The sequence below is a fragment of the Heterodontus francisci genome, chromosome 31, assembly GCF_036365525.1.
Source record: "Heterodontus francisci isolate sHetFra1 chromosome 31, sHetFra1.hap1, whole genome shotgun sequence".
Classification (NCBI taxonomy): Eukaryota; Metazoa; Chordata; class Chondrichthyes; order Heterodontiformes; family Heterodontidae; genus Heterodontus; species Heterodontus francisci.
Genome location: NC_090401.1, coordinates 60,752,987 through 60,771,735, shown reverse-complemented (window position 1 = coordinate 60,771,735; position 18,749 = coordinate 60,752,987). Strand labels below are relative to the sequence as shown.

Here is an 18,749-nt window from a genome sequence, read left to right as displayed (position 1 = left end):
ATAGAAAAATACAAATGCAAGCAACAGTTTAAGCTGATTTCCTCCCACTATAAAAGCCAGGATATAATCATTTAAACTCTTTCAGCTAAAATGTATGGCGGTTTTTGTCAATGGAATAATGTGCCATGCAAAATGTAGACAATACATGTGGTCCAAACGCCATATCATAAAGGCTTGTTTGCTTGCAGCTTTCTATTTTCCGAAGGGTGAAATTCAACATTAGCAGGGGTACAGAACAGCGAGGACAATCAGGTGAAGGGTTTAACCAGTGCCATTCTGCTACCGCCTGTTTTTCATGCCATATAGCTTTGCTCAGAAGTCTGAATTCATTAAACTTGAATTGTCCAATCAGCTGTTCCTGTGATATTTACCACATCATGTTAGTGTCCTTGAGCCATTTGCTGTATTTTTAAAAATAGGAAAGTAATTCAAAATTTGTGGGGCATTGGGACTTTTGTAAGAGCCACATTATGTAAAATTACATTGAATTTACAGCACAGAAACAGGCCATTCGGCCCAACTGGTCTATTCTGGTGTTCATGCTCCACATGAGCCTCTTCCCACCATATTTCATCTCACTTTATCATCATATCCTTCTACTCCCTTCTCCTTCATGCCTGAATACATCCCCATGAATACATCTATACTATTCACCTCAATGCAGGAACAGAAACAACTTGTACCTTCTACACTCGGAACAGTCTCGTGTCTACTTGACAGTTTGCCACCCAGTTGGATTGTTAATGATGATGTAGGAGTTGCCTCTTACCAAAGCACCAGTACACCTGAGTTTAGTGCTGGTTTTACTGTTACACAGGTGGGATTTGTACTGTACTGTACTAGTGTTCCCAATCCCACTACCTCCTATAAATGTGCATTGTAAATGAGACTATCAGGTTACAGTGAAACGCCCAGCTAGTGCATGGGAACCACTCAGTGGGCAGTAACAGATGAAGTAGTTGAGTGCCTCTTTGTTACAAAAATACAGATGCCTGGGCATGTATATTCACACAGGCTGTGCTGAATTAGCACAGCAACTGGAAGGTCCAGAGATCTGGGAGCCGCAACTAACATTTTTGCATGTGAGATTTGTGTGTGGGAGAATCAATAGAGCCATTCTTCATTAGAATGGAGTTTAGAAAATCGTTTGTAGCTATTGTAAAGGCTTAGAGTTGGTGGGAAGAGGTGAAGTATGATCTAAATGAATTAAAAGAGTATTAATATTTAACTTCTGTGGTGGGAAGTACAATAATACGTCACTCTTTTCTGATTGTTTGTTCAGCTATGGTGACTGTTTCTTATCTGTGTAAAAATATTTTGATATTTAAGTTAAAAGCAAAATACTGCGGATGCTGGAAATCTGAAATAAAAACAAGAAATGCTGGAAATACTCAGCAGGTCTGGCAGCATCAGTGAAAAAGATAGGTGAGTTAACCTTTCAGGTGTAGACCTATCATTAGTTCATGATGACGCCACGATGCAATCAGTTATGCTCAGAGATTTATACTTATATAAATATAAGTTGTTGTTGTAGTAGGGAATAAATGGCCATCATTGTAAGGAGGTGATCCAACTCCTTGATATAAACATCCACTGCAACAGAAGGTGTGAATAAAATAGATGTTGAAATAACCCCCTGATATTGCACTCAGCTCTTTATGAAATTTGGAACTGTCCTGTAAAATAGTCCTTTTGGGATCTTTAAAGAAAATTTGTCACAAAGAAAATAAAATCATGACTATACCAACCAATAATAGTTATGTTACTGACTAGTAATCCAACGATCCAGAGACAGGAGTTCAAATCCCACTGCTGCAGCGGAAGAATTTAAATTCAGTTAATTATTAAATCTGGAATAAAAAGCTAGTCTCAGTAATTGTGACCATGAAATTCCTGGATTGTTGTAAAAATCCAGCTGGTTCACTAGTGTCCTTTAGGGAACAATATCCTTACCTGATGTGGCCTATATGGCAGGGGAATGGAATTGAGGGAGTTGCTCTTTCAGAGAGCTGGTGCGGACACGATGGGCCGAATGGCCTCCTTCTGCACTGTAACCATTCTGTGATTCTTCTGTAATTCTATGATGTGCGACTCCAGACTCAGAGGAATGTGGTTGACTCTTAACTGCCCTTTGAAATGGCTCAGCGAGTAGAGAAAAAAAAACTAGCAATGTTGGAGCACCTTCACATGGACTGCAGTGGTTCAAGAAGGTGCCCCACGACCACCTTCTCAAGGGTAGTTAGGAATGGGCAATAAATGCTGGACTTGTCAGCAGTGCCCACATCGTGTGAATGAATAAGTAAACCCATTCACCACCTTCCCCTAGTATTTTGCATTTTTAAAGGACCAGCATTTGAAATCTCCTGCATGTGAAACAAATTTGGACGTTGTGATTTTTCAACAGAGGAATCTTGTCTGTAAAATTCTGGGCTTAACTATGAAGAGGTCTTTACTGTTTAATATCTGCAATGATATTTCAGTGAAGTCAGTCTTACAACTAGAAGGAAATGCCTAAAGCGTTAAATTGTGGCAAATTAAATTGCAAGGCTTCATATTTTAGTGCAGTTGTGAGACTGATAGTTTACATCCTGCGTAAATAGGGAACATTTCTTTCATATATCTGTCGCTGGGAAACGGTTTCTTTTGTCTGTTGGAGCTGGGGTAGACACTACACAGTCATGTCCTGAATCATCCACAATTTCACAAGATTCAGCTGGCCTCCGTTTGTTGTGTTGAGAAACTAATTGAGGTCAAGTTTGTTTTCAAAATGGAGGAAGTTCTCTGTAATGGCTGATATCAGGGGATGGCCAGGAAGGAAGTTGGATGGTTAATGTCTTAAGATAAACATATGTGACATTAGAGGCTGCTTTTGGATAAAGGCACTGCCATCGCTTCTCAGCAGTGGTTCAGTGTTCAAGTTCAGGGGCAGGATTTTTGGGCCCACTGAGGTCGGGAGCAAATGGTTCCCAAAAATATGGGTGCCGGCTGGTGTGATGGTTTCATGGTGCCGGACATTATAGCGGAGTTGGGTTCGGGGCCCGGCAATGCTGCCTGGTTCATGGGGGCAGGCAGCCAATTAGACTTCTTAAGAGCCTTTCTAAATGTAGGACATGGAAGCCAATTGGGAATTTCCAGTTGGTCTTCAGTTTCCTGACATGACAGGGGGCAGTTTAACAGCTTGAAGTTGGGCATCCAGTGGCAGGCCAGGGAGTGGCGGGGGTGGGGGGTCCCTCCCTGTGTCCCTGGGTGCAGGTGCAGCCAAAGACCGCCCTGTAGAGGGGATCCCGTCCACCCCACAGTGGTGGCCTGGCTGCTTTTTCTATTATGTGATTACATTTTTTCAAAAAGTTGCTGAGAGGGCACCTTCATGTTGAAGCACCCTCTCAGTTACTTACCCTTTACTGCAGTGTCAATTGGACAGGGAAATTGTCTCCATGCCAAACAAGCAAGCACCCCAGTCAAAATCCCCAAGTGTGACTGTTTCCTCTGGGGGTGGATTTGGGATGCAGAAATAGTCCCGTCACCCGTTCCCTGCCCACAAAGTGAAAATTCAGCCCCAGAATTTAACCTTTAGCTTTGTTTCAGTTTCTGAAATTGATGTTTGAAGCGCATGCGGTCACCAAGAATATAGAGTTGGATTATATAGAGCCCTCGATGTTGGGATATGTGGCAGTGGGGGGGCCTGAAGTTGGCCCCAGATGAGGCCCGCCACGGACCTCGACGCCGGCGGGGCCCGGCCCGATATTGCCAGCAGTGGTGAGGCCTCGTGGTGGCCTCCCTGCCGGTCGGCGATGGGACCGCTATTTAAATAAATTAAAATACCTGCAATAATTACTCTCCCGTCACCTCTTGAAGTCCCATCGTGATCTTCACCCCCTGCAGCAAGCTCTGCCGCACCTTTGGATCCCCGTCCAGGGGAACAAGGCACAAAGCTGGTGGGGAGGGGGAGGAGGTAAGTTTATCAGTGCTGGGGGTGTGGGGAGGGTCACATTAACATCATGGGAGTACGGGGTGGTGGGAAGGGTTATAGTTTAAAGTTTGTGCAGTTGGGTGGGGGGAGGGTGAGGAGAAGGTCAGATGGTAAAGGTGAGTGTTTTGGGGGGAAAGGGCAAATAATTAATTTAATTGTTATGGGAGGGGGTGAGAGAGGGGCAAAAGAGACGTATTTATTTATTTTAATGCCATGTAGCTTTAACTCTTTAAATTTACCGATGGGGCTAAAAGCTCTTTAAAAATGGCGTCAGCGCCTGTGCACAAGCAGCTGACGCCATTGCCAAGGACGGACAGCCCACCCCCTCCACGTGATTGGTGGGAGAGGGGGAGGCGGGGGGGGAGGGGCGGCCTGCTCCGGCTATTTAAATAAGCCGCTGTACTTAGAAGCGTGGCAGCTCTTTGGCGTGCGGGTGGGCCAGTGGAAAGCTTCTAGAATTCAGCCCATTGTCTCACCCAAATACATATACATCAGCATGTCTAAGAAAGATTATTTTTCCAAACGTCTTGCAAATAATTGGAGCTGTGAAAAAAAAGTTCTGCAGAAAATATTTTAATCTCCGATGGACTGATTGAATCTATTTTTTTAAAAATGTTTCTAAAGAATAATATCTTGAAGTTTTTGCCTGTGTAATTAATTTATTTGTAAATAAAACAAAGTTTTAACCTGGATGCAATGGTAATAATTAAGTAGTAGCTGCCTTTGGAAGTAGAAAGGAGAGTGTCCTGGGCAATGCATGTGGCTTCTGGGCAATTATTAAAAGGCAATTCTTATTGCTCGGCCTTGCTATTCCATTCATGGCAGGCATAATATGCAGCTTTCGGTTGATATGTTTTCCTGTCTGCCAGTGGAACCATCATTTTGCTGACATGTTAAAAATATTGAGTGAATTTTGAACCAAAACAGGAGGAGTATTTGATCAGCCTCGATATTAGCTGGAGACACGCATCGAGCTCGCCCAGCTTTCAGACGTGAATCGCAGGCCATTTTAGCACCAGGGCCTCAGGTAAATAAGTTAGACCCAAACACAGCATCAACCAGGAATGCTCCTGCTCCTGCTGGCCCTTAAGGGAACTTAAAAACTACTCAAATCACTGACCTTAGTAACCCACTTCTATGCCAGCTCCTGTATGGTGCCAGGCTTCCCTGGCATGGCCTGCACTGGGCAAAAAATATGTGGCTGCACGTTAAAAACTAGCGAGTAAGAGTGTGGTTCTAACCTGGAGGGGCAAGTCGTGCCTCTGTATTTTACCCAACCACATTTCCCAATTCTCGTTAGGCCTAGGGGGTTAAAATTGACCCTGCTGTTCTCAGGCCTATTTGTTTTCTGTTGAAATGAAGTGTTTCTTTATTGGACTTGTTTGGTTCTTTTGAAGCCATGTTTTGGTTTTTGGCTTTATTGTTTGGGTCATTTTCCTGTTGTTCTTATCCATCGATTTCAAGGCTGTTGCAGTTTACTAGGATGCTAAGTGCTGGGCAGAAAATGTTCCAGCTTCAGGAAGCTTGTTGTGTTTTTGATTTGAAACATTGGCTTGAATTTTACTGCAGGTATTGGCAGCCCGAGGTCTCAAGGCCGCACTTACTGGCAATAGCACCTGCTTGGCAATTTTACCACAGGCTGTCTCATAATTGGCCGCCAGTGGGCCTGTCATCCAATGAAGGCAGGTGGTTCCTGATGCTATCGGCCAAGGGTCAGAGAGAAAACCCCCCTGAGGATTATCATTGGGGCTTCAGGGGTTGCCTTCCCTGCCCATAGCCCCCTCTTGGAGCCATCGAACCTCCGGCTCCATTGACCTCTGGGCTCTCGCAGGGAGGCCACCTCCATTAAGCTGGCGGCCTCTTCATATGGTGGTGGGGGGGGTGGGGGTTTATGCTGCCATCAGCAAAATGCTGGCGGCCCCATAAAATGGCCCTTAAATGGGTCTTTGATTATGCTAATTGGCTGCCTGGTCTGCATGCAGTCCTGCCACTGGGAAAATGCATCTGGTGGCGGGACTGCATCGGGGAGCTGTCCTAACATGGGTCCCCGCTATTTTACCCCCCCCCATCCCCCGGCTCCTTTCCCGCCACCCAGGGGTCACTATAATTCAGACCACTGAGCTTGGATTAAAGCGTTGCTACTTGGCCGGAAGCCGACCAAACCCGACGCCATGTGTCGGATTCGGGTCGGGTTGGGTCTCTCTTCTGGGTCCAGCATTCGGGCTCAGGTCGGGTCGGGCTGGATATGGACAGTGCTGACATGCTCTGGGAAGTAATCTTCAATTGAATATTTAGGACGTCAAGGCAGGAAATGTGCAGTCTCCGCGGACTCCGCACTCTGCAGTAAAGCCTGGCTACCTGACCAAACCTGACTACATGTGTTGGGTTCGGGTAGGGTCGGGCACTTAAAAAAAATTAAAGGACTCGGGCCCGGATCAGGTTTGGGTTGGCTGTTGTCGGGTTGGGCCCGGGTCGTGTTTTAATTTTATACCCGAGCCAGGCTTTAGCTTGGATTAATTGTACCTACTGAAAGGAATAAAGACAAATAGATTGCAGTAACCAATTTCTTTTGCTGCAGAAGAGAGGATATGTTGATGCTACCATATCACATTTTAAACAAGTGGATTGGCTGGAACAGCCTTGTGTGGATTGTAGTCACAACTTTTGCATTTGTGGTTTTTGCCTTTTACAAGTTTCATTCTGTCAACTGAAACATATATTTGGTGTTTGAGGTATTTGGAATATGTTAAACACAAACACTTGATACAGTCAATACAAACTCCTGTACATTGTCTCTTTCACCATATTTCACACTTCGCAAGCCTTGACAATTTTGCTGCAGTGTTTCTGAGCAGCAGTTTTGATGAGGTCATTTTCTGAGCACGAATATTTCAATGTTTCATTTGCTTCAAAGTCGATAAATGTGAAGTTTTCATAAAATTGTACATTTAGGAAGTAATTTTAACCCCCACAATGTGTGGGAGAGAGTCAGAGTTGGGGGGTTTGTGGGGCAGGGGGTTGATTACATTTTAATAAATGGGAAACCCAACCCCAATCAAAGTGAACGTACCAGTTTAACTGGAATGGGTTTGGGATTGGTTGAATAACTCACTCTACTGAGATGGGTCAGTGATTATAATATTTAGGTGAGGTTGCGTGCCTCAGATTAATAAATCATTGTGAACTTAATGGCTGTGGGCTGGGTTTCCCAGGCTCGGGAAATGCCTGCCACAGGGAAGCAGCAGTTGCCAGATTCAGCAGGTGAGTGCTTTTCCAGCACTGCTTGTGATCCAGGAAGAGCAGAGTGCTTCCCCACCCCCCTCACGCCAGCCCCACTCCCCCAAGCTAACCTGCTGCAATCACTTCTCTCCATTTCCCTGATCTCCATTTCCCCATGCCCTGTGATTTCTTCTCTTCCCCCTGCATTGTGAAATCTCTTTTCTCTTTCCAGCCTCCTGTTCTGAGCCCACCCGCACTGACCTCCAATCTTCTCAGTTGTCACGGATCACCTGCAATGATCCCTGGCTGCATCTCGCTGGCTTTCCCGCCCACAGTCAGCCTTCAATCTGAATACCAGATCATCCTAAATTTATCACTGACCCCTGAGGTGCTATAACTTCCTGTTACAACATTTCTGTACACTGGGTCATTCAGGAATATTAGTTCAAACCGAGCACTATCTCTCAAGGCTTCACCAACGCACTGAATCATGAAATAGTCTCATATTATATTTACCCACTCCAACTCTAAAATGCTTGGGTTTTTTCAATTTATCTTTGGTTGATTTGACATTTTCCATTGAAATAAGTGTTCTGTTCTCACATACTTTTGTTATCTCTTCATATTCATCAAAAAGTCTTTCCTCGAGGTTTGCCCTCATAATAGTGGGGATTTTTTCACATTGAAGATTGTGCAGCTTATTCCACAGGATCACTGTTTATTGCCAAATTGTACTTGCTCTATGTAGCTACACTACCTTTATTTCCTGTCCTTTCTGAATCTCACATTGATTTTGATTCTATGGGTTTAGCCATATTTCTGATATTTCCACCTATTGCTACAACAATCTCCAGTTCTAGCATCCTTTCTCTTCCAGCATACGTATATAAGTACCTTATTGTAGATTTGCCTGCTTTCCTGTACCTCGGGGCAGGATTTTGAGCCCCCATCAAGAATGGGAATGGAAGCAGGCAAGAGCTAAAAATAGCCCCGTCAGCTGGCATGCTGTTCCCTAGCTCTATCCCTCCTCCAGGCCATTTTTGAGGAGGCAGGATGGGGGTGAGGGTGTGGCGGGGCCAATTTCCAGTCGTCCTCCAGGTTCCTGCTGGTAGCAGGAGCCAGTTCAGGTGTCTGGAGGTGGGCAGACTTGGAGGGACGGGGCCAGCACTGCAGGCAAGCCTAGAGGCCCTCCCTGCCTGCCTGGGTGTAGGAGCAGCCACAGGCTGTCCTGCAGAGGAACTCCCCCCACCCTCTGGTCCAACCCACAGCGGTGGCCTGGCTGAGATCCATTTTTTAATTTAAGTTTTAAAAGGTTGGAGAAAGGGCGCCTCCATTTTGAAGCACCCTCTCCCTTACTTACCCTCTATTGCAGCCTGCTGCTCCTTTCAAGCTGGAAGGCCTCTGAGTGGTCCTCGAGCTTCTAGAGCCCGCCCACCATCCTTAATTGGATGGTGAGCACACCCTCTGGCCATTAATTGCCCACCCTGTGAAAATCACAAAGAGTGACTGTTTCTCCCATTTGGGTGGGTTCAGGACCTGGAAATAGACCCGACCTCCATTTCCTGTCACCGGAGGGAAAATCCTGCCCTCAGTGTCTGCTCTTTCCTCGCCTCCAGTACACCTGTGGCTCGAAGGGTTTCTCCCTTCAATCCCCTTTGCTGCAAGGGGAACAACCCCAGCTTTTCCAACCAACGTTATCTCTTCTTCACCAATTCTTTTTATTCTGCAAATATTCTCAATTATTTATGATAGTTTGCTATTTTCATACCAGGGCAGGATTTTTAGTTTAATGAGAGAGGGCGGGAATAGCGGTGGATGATCGTTTAAACCCGCCCCTTGTTTGGCAGCTGGTTTCCGAATGCAAAGCAAATATGCTCAAAGTTTAAAAGACTGTCAGGGAGGAGGAGGTGCTAACACAGTCAGAGCCAGTTAGAACAGCAGGACAGCAGCAAGAGGCACCAGTAAAGAGGGACGACAACCAATGCCACCTGAGCACAAGGGTCAACACAGAGTAGGTGATTGGCCACCTGAAGATGTGTGGTGCCCACCATTACACTCCTTCAAGGGTCTTGCACTTTTTCGTGGTCTGCTGCTCACTTCATAACAGGGCCCTCTAGAGAGGCGTGGAGCGTGAAGAGGGAGAAGGGCTGGAACCGCACGGCTTCTCGGAGGAGGAAGAGGATGAGGAAGAGGAGGAGGAAGACGCGGGCGAAGAGGTTGCTGAAGGAGAACTGGAGAATGATTGCCATTCTTTGCAGGGATGTCACCGTGGTGGGTTCAGGAGGTGAGTGTTTATCAGGTTGGCCGGAATGCCACGGCCACTTTGATCCAGAGATGTTTCACCTGCGAGAGACTCAGTCGGCAGGACATTTGGCGAGGAGCTTCTCCTTCATCTGAGTGAGAGTAAGCATCTGTTAGGAACAAAAGTCACACTTCCAATGGCACAAACACTGCAAGGCTCCAGAGTCTCCTCCTGACACACTCTTCCCCAAATCACTCCTTTGCTTTGCTAACCCTTTATTTCCCATTCCCTTGCCTTTCACTATGATGAAATGGAAACACACAATTCTGCCTGAGAGCAACAACATGCCCAGTGCTTCATCAAATTCCAGTTTAATATTATTTACAACAGAAACACCCAATTGACCCACAAAGTGACATTATCGATGCGATAGTCTGCGCTCATGGCCACTCCTACGAATTGTTCCCCCTGTGGCTGAGGATGAGGTGGAGGCAGATTGCTCGCTAGTGCCTGTCTGGGAAGAGATGCCAGTCGCGGTTGGCCTCGCGGTCGTTGAACTGCTGGGGTGGGGCACTCCAGAGGCTGCTGCACCGACATCACTGCATGAGCAGCCTCCGTCACTGGGTGTAACTTCACAATACTTTGTCCATCAGAGGGGCTACGGAGGCAGATGATGATGTCGGAGTGCTGTGAGAGGTGGCCCCCTCGCCACCTCCCTTATCACCATCTGTCGCCTTCTCAGCCTTTTCATGGTGCCCTTGGTCACTAGAGGAAGCCACCAGCTGGGTGCAGCTGGCATCCATTCCATACTTCGTTGCGCCATTAGTGCCACTGACTGGTCAATGCTTCTGTCTGCAGCATGCATCCTGTGCATCTCAGTGCACTGTTTCTGCATCCACTTTGAGTGATGCTGCATATGGCTCTTCAAGAGGATGGCCACTCTCTAAACGCAGGAACTCATGCGCTCAAAGCACTGACATTGTGGAGCACGCAGTGCCTCAGGTAACTCCAACATGTGGGCACATCTCACGCTGGTTCTCCAGGTCAAGCTGCCTGTTTCGTGACTCCCTAAGCAGGGCTGCGCTAGTCTTCCATCCTCCGAGACGGACTGGCCACAGCCGATCCTGTCTCCCCTGTGTTTTGATGAAGGGTCACTGACATAAGAACATAAGAACTAGGAGCAGGAGTAGGCAGTTCAGCCCCTCGAGCCTGCTCCGCCATTCAATACGATCATGGCTGATCTCATCTTGGCCTCAACTCCACTTTCCTGCCCATTCTCCATAACCCTTCAACCCATTACTAATAAATAATCTGTCTATCTCCTCCTTAAATTTACCCAATGTCCCGGCATCCACCGTACTCTGGGGTAGTGAATTCCACAGATTCATGATCCTTTGAGAGAAGTAATTTCTCCTCATCTCTGTTTTGAATCTGCTACCCCTTATCCTAAAACTATGACCTCTCGTTCTAGATTGCCCCACAAGAGGAAACATCCTCTCTACGTCTACTTTGTCAATCCCCTTAATCATCTTATATACCTCAATTAGATCTCCTCTCATTCTTCTAAACTCCAGTGAGTAAAGGCCTAAACTGCTCAATCTCTCTTCATAAGACAAGCCCCCCATCTCTGGAATCAATCTAGTGAACCTCCTCTGAACTGCCTTCAATACAACTACATCCTTTCTCAAGTAAGGGGACCAAAACTGTATGCAATACTCCAGGTGCGGTCTCGCCAATGCCTTGTACAGATGCAGCAACACTTCCTTACTTTTATACACTATTCCTTTAGCAATAAATGTCAAAATCCCATTTGCCTTCATTATCATCTGCTGTACCTGCAAACTAGTTTTCTGCGATTCATGCACGAGGACACCCAGATCCCTCTGCACCGTAGCACTCTGAAGTTTCTCTCCATTTAGATAATAATTTGCCTTTCTATTCTTCCGACCAAAATGGATAACCTCACACTTATCCACGTTAAAATCCATCTGACAAATTTGGTCCATTTATCTAATCTATCCATATCCATTTGTAGATTTCTTATTTCTTTATTGCAACTTACTGTCCCACCTATTTTAGTGTCATCTGCAAATTTGGCTATAGTACCCTCTATTTCTGCATCCAAGTCATTGATATAGATTGTAAATAGTTGGGGCCCGAGGACCGAACCCTGTGGCACCCCACTAGTTACATCTTGCCAACCAGAAAAAGGCCCATTTATCCCAACTCTGTTTTCTGTTGGTTAGCCAGTCCTCTATCCAAGCTAATAAATTGCCCTTAACCCCATGTGAACTTACCTTGTGCATTAACCTTTTGTGTGGCACCTTATCAAATGCCTTCTGGAAGTCCAGATATACTACATCTACAGGATCCCCATTATCCACTTTGCTTGTTACAGCTTCGAAGAACTCTAGCAAATTAGTCAAACACGATTTACCCTTCATAAAACCATGCTGACTCTGATGGATTGCATTTTGACTTTCTAAATGTCCTGTTATTACTTCCTTAATAATGGATTCTAACAATTTTCCAATGACAGATGTTAAACTAACTGGTCTATAGTTTCCTACTTTCTGCCTCCTCCCTTTTTGAATAAGGGCGTTACATTAGCTTTTTTCCAATCCACTGGAACCTTTCCCGCATCCAGAGAATTTTGGAATATTATAACCAATGGATCCACTATCTCCACTGCCACTTCCTTTAAGACCCTAGGATGTAGGCCATCAGGCCTTGGGGACTTGTCTGCCTTCAATCCCAATAGTTTTCTCAGTACTTTTTCCCTGGTGATGATGATTGTTCTAAGTTCATCCCTTCCTATAACCTCTACATTACCTGTTACAATTGGGATGGTACTAGTGTCCTCCACCATGAAAACTGAGGCAAAATACTGATTTAGTGTCTCTGCCATTTCTGTGTCCCCACTATTAACTCCCCAGTCTCATCCTCCAATGGACCAACATTCACTTTAGCTACTCTCTTCCCTTTTAGATACTTATAGAAGCTTTTGCTATCCGTTTTTATGTTTTGTGCTAGTTTTCTTTCATAATTTACCTTTGCTCTTTTTATTACTTTTTTAGTAACGCTTTGTTGATCTTTAAGAGTTTCCCAATCTTCCAGCCTGCCACTGGCCTTTGCAATATGGTATGCCATAGTTTTTGTCTTTATGTTATCCTTAACTTCCTTGCTTAGCCATGGGTGTTTTTTCCCCCTCCTAGAATCTTTCTTCCTCTCTGGAATATATTTTAGTTGGGATAAATTGAATATCGCCTTAAACATCTGCCACTGCTCATCAACTGTCCTACCTTGTAGTCTTCCTGCCCAGTTCACTAGGGCCAAATCTGTCCTCGTGCCTATATAATTTCCTTTGTTTAACTCCAGAACGCTCGTGTGGGACTCTAGCTTCTCGCCCTCAAACTGAATTTGAAATTCTAGCATGCTGTGATCACTTTTCCCCAGAGGATCCTTAACAATGAGATCATTTATTAATCCCACCTCATTACACAAATCTAGAATAGCCTGCTCGCTGGTTGGTTCCACAACATATTGCTCCAAAAAACAATCTCTAATACATTCAATGAACTCTCCCTCGAGGCTACCTTTGCTAATTTGACTAATCCAGTCTATATGCATATTGAAATCACCCATGATTATTGCCGTACCTTTCTTACAAGCCCCCAGTATTTCCTGGTTTATACTGTGCCCCACTGCAGAACTACTGTTTGGGGACCTATAGATTACTCCCACCAGGGACTTCTTTCCCTTGCCATTTCTTATTTCTACCCAGACTGATTCTCCAGTACCTATATCGTTTCTCACTACAACACTGATCTCTTCCTTCACTGACAAAGCTACACCACCTCCTTTTCCTTCCTGTCTATACTTCCAAAATACTGAGTCCCCTTGGATATTCAGTTCCCAAACCTGGTTTCCCTGCAACCACGTCTCAGTAATCGGCACTAAATCATACCCATTTGTCGCTATTTGCGCTGTTAACTCATTTATTTTATTCCGAATGCTTCATGCATTCAGATACAAAGCCTTTAAGTTTTATCTATTATTAAATTTCCCTACTTTTGTACGATTCCTTGGTGCAATATGATGTTCATATATTCTGTCCCTTTTATTTTCTGGTAACAATCAGCCTCGCCACTGACCTGCACTCCTACCTTCTCCTTTAACTTCCTGTTTTTCCATGCAACTGAACCCTCTCCCCGCCACTATTTAGTTTAAAGCTATATCTACAGCCGTAGTTATGCAATTCACCAGGACTCTGGTCCCAGCATGATTCAGGTGGAGCCCGTCCCATCAGAACAGCTCCCTCCTTCCCCAGTACTGGTGCTAGTGTCCCACGAATTCGAACCCATTTCTCCCACACCAATCTCTGAGCCACGCATTTACCTCTTTAACCTTATTGGCCCTTTGCCAATTTGCTCGTGGCTCAGGTAGTAATCTGGAGGTTATTACGTTTTTGGTTCTGCTTTTTAATTTAGCCCCTAGCTGCTCATATTCCCTCAGCAGAACCTCTAACCTCGTTCTGCCTATATCGTTGGTACCTACGTGGGCCACGACAACTGGATCTTTCCCCTCCCACTCCAAGTTCCTCTGCAGCCCAGATGAGATATCCTGAACCCTGGCACCAGGTAGGCAACAGAGCCTTCAGGACTCTCGATCCTGGTCACAGAGAACAGTGTCTATGCCCCTAACTATACTATCCCCGATTATGACTATATTTCTCTTTTCTCCCCCCACTTGAATGGCTTCCTGTACCACGGCGCTGTGGTCAGTTTGCTCATCCTCCCTACAGTCCCTGCTCTCATCCACAAATGGAGCAAGAATCTTGAACCTGAAACGTTGACTCTGTTTCTCTCTCCACAGATGCTGCCTGACCTGCTGAGCATTTCCAGCACTTTCTGTTGTTATTTCTGCCTCCCCTGTATCCTCCTGCTCTGAAGTAATGTGCATTTCACCCTGTACCACCCTGTCTCGTAATGTACAAGGACCCACCAAGTTGCGAGTATCTGCGCTGATGGTGGGTGCTAGAAAGATGTGACGGTGCAGGCTTTGTGGTGACTTCCTGCTCAAACTCCTCCAGGTTGATGGTATTGTAACTCCTCCACCTCTGCATCTGGGCCTGTGGGAGACTTAAGAGAAGGTGCTGACAAGTAATGAACTTGGGCAGCACAGTGGGGCAGTGGTTAATTCATCTGGCCAGAGTGACTTTCCACTCTGGCCAGATCAAGGGCCAGCTCCTTGAAATGCATCAGTGAGATGAGCTGGGGGAAACCCACTGTCCAATGTGCCCTCTCGCTCTCCCTGTTGTTGTTCTGTGAGGTGAATTAAGATGCCGTTAGTACAATGCCGCTCTCCCTCACCGCTTGCAACTTTTCACTCGGATAGGATGTTGCAGTTGTCACTGTAGCCCACTGTCCAATAGCGCTCAGATAATTGACTATGCTTATGGGCCTTCAATGTTGCTGAGCACATCACTCCTATGGTCAGAACTCTATGTGCCCTCAAGATGCTCCTTTCTTCACATTCTGGTGACTGCTGACCAGGAGGCATGTCATCTGGATCTACCATTGGACTCTCTTTGCCAGACCCAAGCAGGTCTCTGAATCGTTTCCTGCACTGGACCCAGTTCCTCCTCACCACTCCTCTGCCGCTGATCCCGTGAGGCACCTCCAACCACACCTCCTTGGTCAACTTTGCAACCATTCAGGTGCTACAGGCAGGGAACAGGAAGCTTCTCCGTGCTGTCACTGCCTCCAGCAGCACCTCAGGAGTCAGGAAAATGGAGACTGCCCTGGCACAGGGGCTCCCCCTGCCCCACTGCCCTCTGCTCAGCTTCTCCTTCCATTAGTGAGGCGACTGGCAACCAAAGCGATGGCTGCCACTCGCCCTTTAAATTAGTTCCGCTCTTCCCTGTATCCTGTCTCTTTCCCACATCTGCCGCCGTTAATTGGGTGGCGAATGTGACTCTGGGCCAATTAACTCCTTTGCCAATTAAAATTGCAGTGCCAGCACGTTGCCAACGTGGTGCAGGATCAGGACCCGGAAGTGAACGCAACGTCAGGGTCCAGACCGCGGAATGGAAATCCCACCCCAGGTTGTCACTTATTTACATCTTTAATTCTATTGAGAAACCCCTGTACTCTCCCAAACACTGGAGGTATAACTGAGGAGCCTGTTTTAAATCCAATTGAGTTTAAGGAAATATTATCTATGTGCCTATTAAGGAACCTATATTTTTTCTCCCCATGTTGTTCTTTATCAAGCACCTATAATTTTCTTCATTCAGTTTCTTATCTATACCCAAGCTTTATCCTTATTCTCCAAAGCTTTGAGCTTAAATAATAGCTTTTTGTGTGAAATTTTGTCAAATGCCTTCTAGGTGTTTAGATTGGGGAGAAGAGGCAATGTGCTGCAAGCTACCAGATGCAGAGACATGAAACTGAATGAATGGTGATGAAGGACTAATCTCACTGCTAACTGTGAGTTGGTAATGTGCTTTGTTCATCGGCTCAATAAGCCCCCAATAGTAATTTGCCTTTGGCCTTCTGGTCAATGGAATTTCCCAGCCCTGTGTAAAATAAGTAAAGGCAGAACTCATTGTGCATTTGAAGCAGTAGGACATCCTTTCCTGTGTTTGTTCTAAGAATTATGTAGTCCTCGCATAGCATGCATTTTCTGATTTCTAAGTTATCCTTCATTATGATAAAATCACCAGTGAGCAAGAGTTGTCAGCACCTATAATACCTGATGGCAGCTCAGACTTACAATTTTTTCAAAAGTACTTGACTTGCAGTGAAGCTCTTTGAAATGTCCAGAGACTATTAAAGGCACTATATTATTGCATGTTCTTTTCCTATCGTGCTATGATGTAGAGTTTAAACTATGGTGGACACATGCATACCTTGGCATGCTGTAGCAAGACAATGTTAATGTAGTTGCCTTGTGGATAAAAAGTGACATGTGCTGGCCATGTATATAGAGTGTGTATTCTTAGGCAAATTGAGATGGTGATCTAGTGAACGAGCAGAATTCTGGTTAGGTCAAAACAGAATAGGACTGTGGATCATTATTAAAAGCTTAACTCTATTTCTAACCAGTAGTAAATGTGAAACCTATGCGCCAAATTTTACCAGACCCCCCCCCCCCACTGACGTTGGAGGTCGTAGCGGGGGGGCCCGGTAAATCATTCTGGGAGAGGCCCACTACAGGCCTCGACGCCAGGAAGACCCTGCCCCTTTTACTGGCGGTGGCGAGGTCTCAGGGCCGCTCGGCAAAAAAACGTAATTTACATATGTAAATACATGCTAATAAATGAAAAATTACTTACCTCGTCGTAATGGCTGTTCCACGCCAATAGTCCGGCCAGCTTCCGGAACTCCCGCGCCTTCGGAGATCTGAGGCAGAACACTGGTGGGGAGGGGGGAGGAGTGACGTATTCAGGGCGGGGGGAGCAGCAAAAACAAATGCGATTGGCTGAGGGGATGGTGGGAAGGGGTTGAAGGTTAAAGTAAAGAAAAGGGGGAAAAGTCGTGATTGAAAATTTACCTTTTTTGGGTTGGAGAGGACAAATCATAAACATTTTATTCAATGGTGGGGTGGGAGAGGGGATTGGAAGTGTGAATAAAATGTTATTTCAATTTGTTGGAAAACCTGTACCTTTAAACATTAAAAGGAAACAGAAAGGCCTCAAGCCCTTTAAAAATGGCGCCGGTGCTGTTGCTGGAGACGGAGCGCCTGCCCCATCTATGTCATCGGGAGCGGGAGGTCCACCCGTTCCATGTTAATGAGCCGCCACGCAAAATATCACGGCACACATCTCCCGTATGCGCCGCGCACTTTTTGAAAGGCAGCAAGCTGAAAAAATTCAAGCCCTATATCTTGTTACCTATAGACTTGATCATACTGTTACGACTTGGTGAGAACGGTGTCTAAGGGTCCCTCTCAGCCTTCACCTGGTCTTATTGTAACAGGGTTTATTTTTAAACACACTGTTTTTAGCTCCCCCTTGGTCAATCCTTATTCCCCACTTTCCAATTGTAAAGCAAAGAAATCAGCACAAACAGACTTTCCTAGGTTTAAAGAAGAAAGATTGAAATTTATTAAACTTGAATTTTAAACTCTAATTCGGTTGACATCTATGAATACACGACGTGCCCCATGCTAGCATGCAAACGTGATACACACATGCAAATAGAGACAGAAAAGAGCAGAAGAAAAATAAAGTGGAAAAGTTTGAGGGCAATATCTGAAGAGTTTTTTTTTACAGTTCTTCGAGCTCACTGTAGAGTCCTTTATTGTAGGTAGATCTTGCTTTTTGTTGGGGCCCAGTATTCTTCTTAGGGGTTCATGTGTCTTCAGTGGATTCAGAGGCTTGTGAGAAAGAGATGGGAGCAGACAGGAGAGATCTTCTCAGTCCAGGAGCAAACAGACACTCCGAGTACAAACTGTTTGTACAATTCAGAAAACCCCAGGTTGCCATGCAGGTTAATCATGTGACTAACTGGTCTGACCACGTCTTGGATTATATCACTTTAGCAGTCTCTGGAATGCACCTCTTACACACAATACCTGGTGATCAAAGTTCGTTGTGGGTTGAATGTGTCAGGGAATGGTCCTTTGTCCTTCCAATCACCGTCTGTTAATACGCTAATGTTTTTTCCAACCAAGGCTGATCTGTTTAACAAGTCCTTACTTCACTCCAGTAGCAGTTTAAACTCAATGCTCATGACAAAATTAATGTGCCTCATTCTTGGCAGATGGGGGCCTAGCATGATAGTATGAATAATGCACTTATGGCAGGCCACCCATTTTCCACCATCTGGAAACTTGAGGTCATCCAAGACACTGCTGCCTGTCTCATAATGCATCAAATCCCGTTCACCCATCGTCTTCTGCTCGCTGAACTAAAGTTGGCTCCCAGTTGAGCAATGCTTTGATTTTATTCTCCTCCTTGTTTTCAGATTTCTCCATTGCCTCACACCAATACCCCCATCTCTCTAATTGCCTCCAGCCCTACAATCCTCCAAGATCTCGGCACATCTACAATTCCAGCCTCTTGAGCATCCCCGATTTTAATCATTCCCCATTGGTGGCCGCGCCTTCATTGCCTGGGTCCTAAGCTTTGGAATACCCTCCCTCAACCTCGCTGCCTCTCTCTCCTTCTTTAAGAGACCCGTTAAAACCTACATATTTAACCAAGCTTTTGGTTATCTGCCCAGAGATCTCCCTATGTAGCTCTGTGTCAAATTTTGTTTGGTAACTCCCCCACCTCTTGTGAAATGCCTTGGGATGTTTTACTACATTAAA

General features: G+C 45.5%; 1 protein-coding gene across 5 annotated transcripts in view; it reads left to right on the top strand.

Annotated features, from left to right (window-relative positions):
• The window catches only part of yrk (Yes-related kinase), a 334,423-nt gene that overhangs the window by 63,717 nt on the left and 251,957 nt on the right, over positions 1 to 18,749 (top strand). The gene's annotated exons all lie outside the window — the stretch shown is intronic.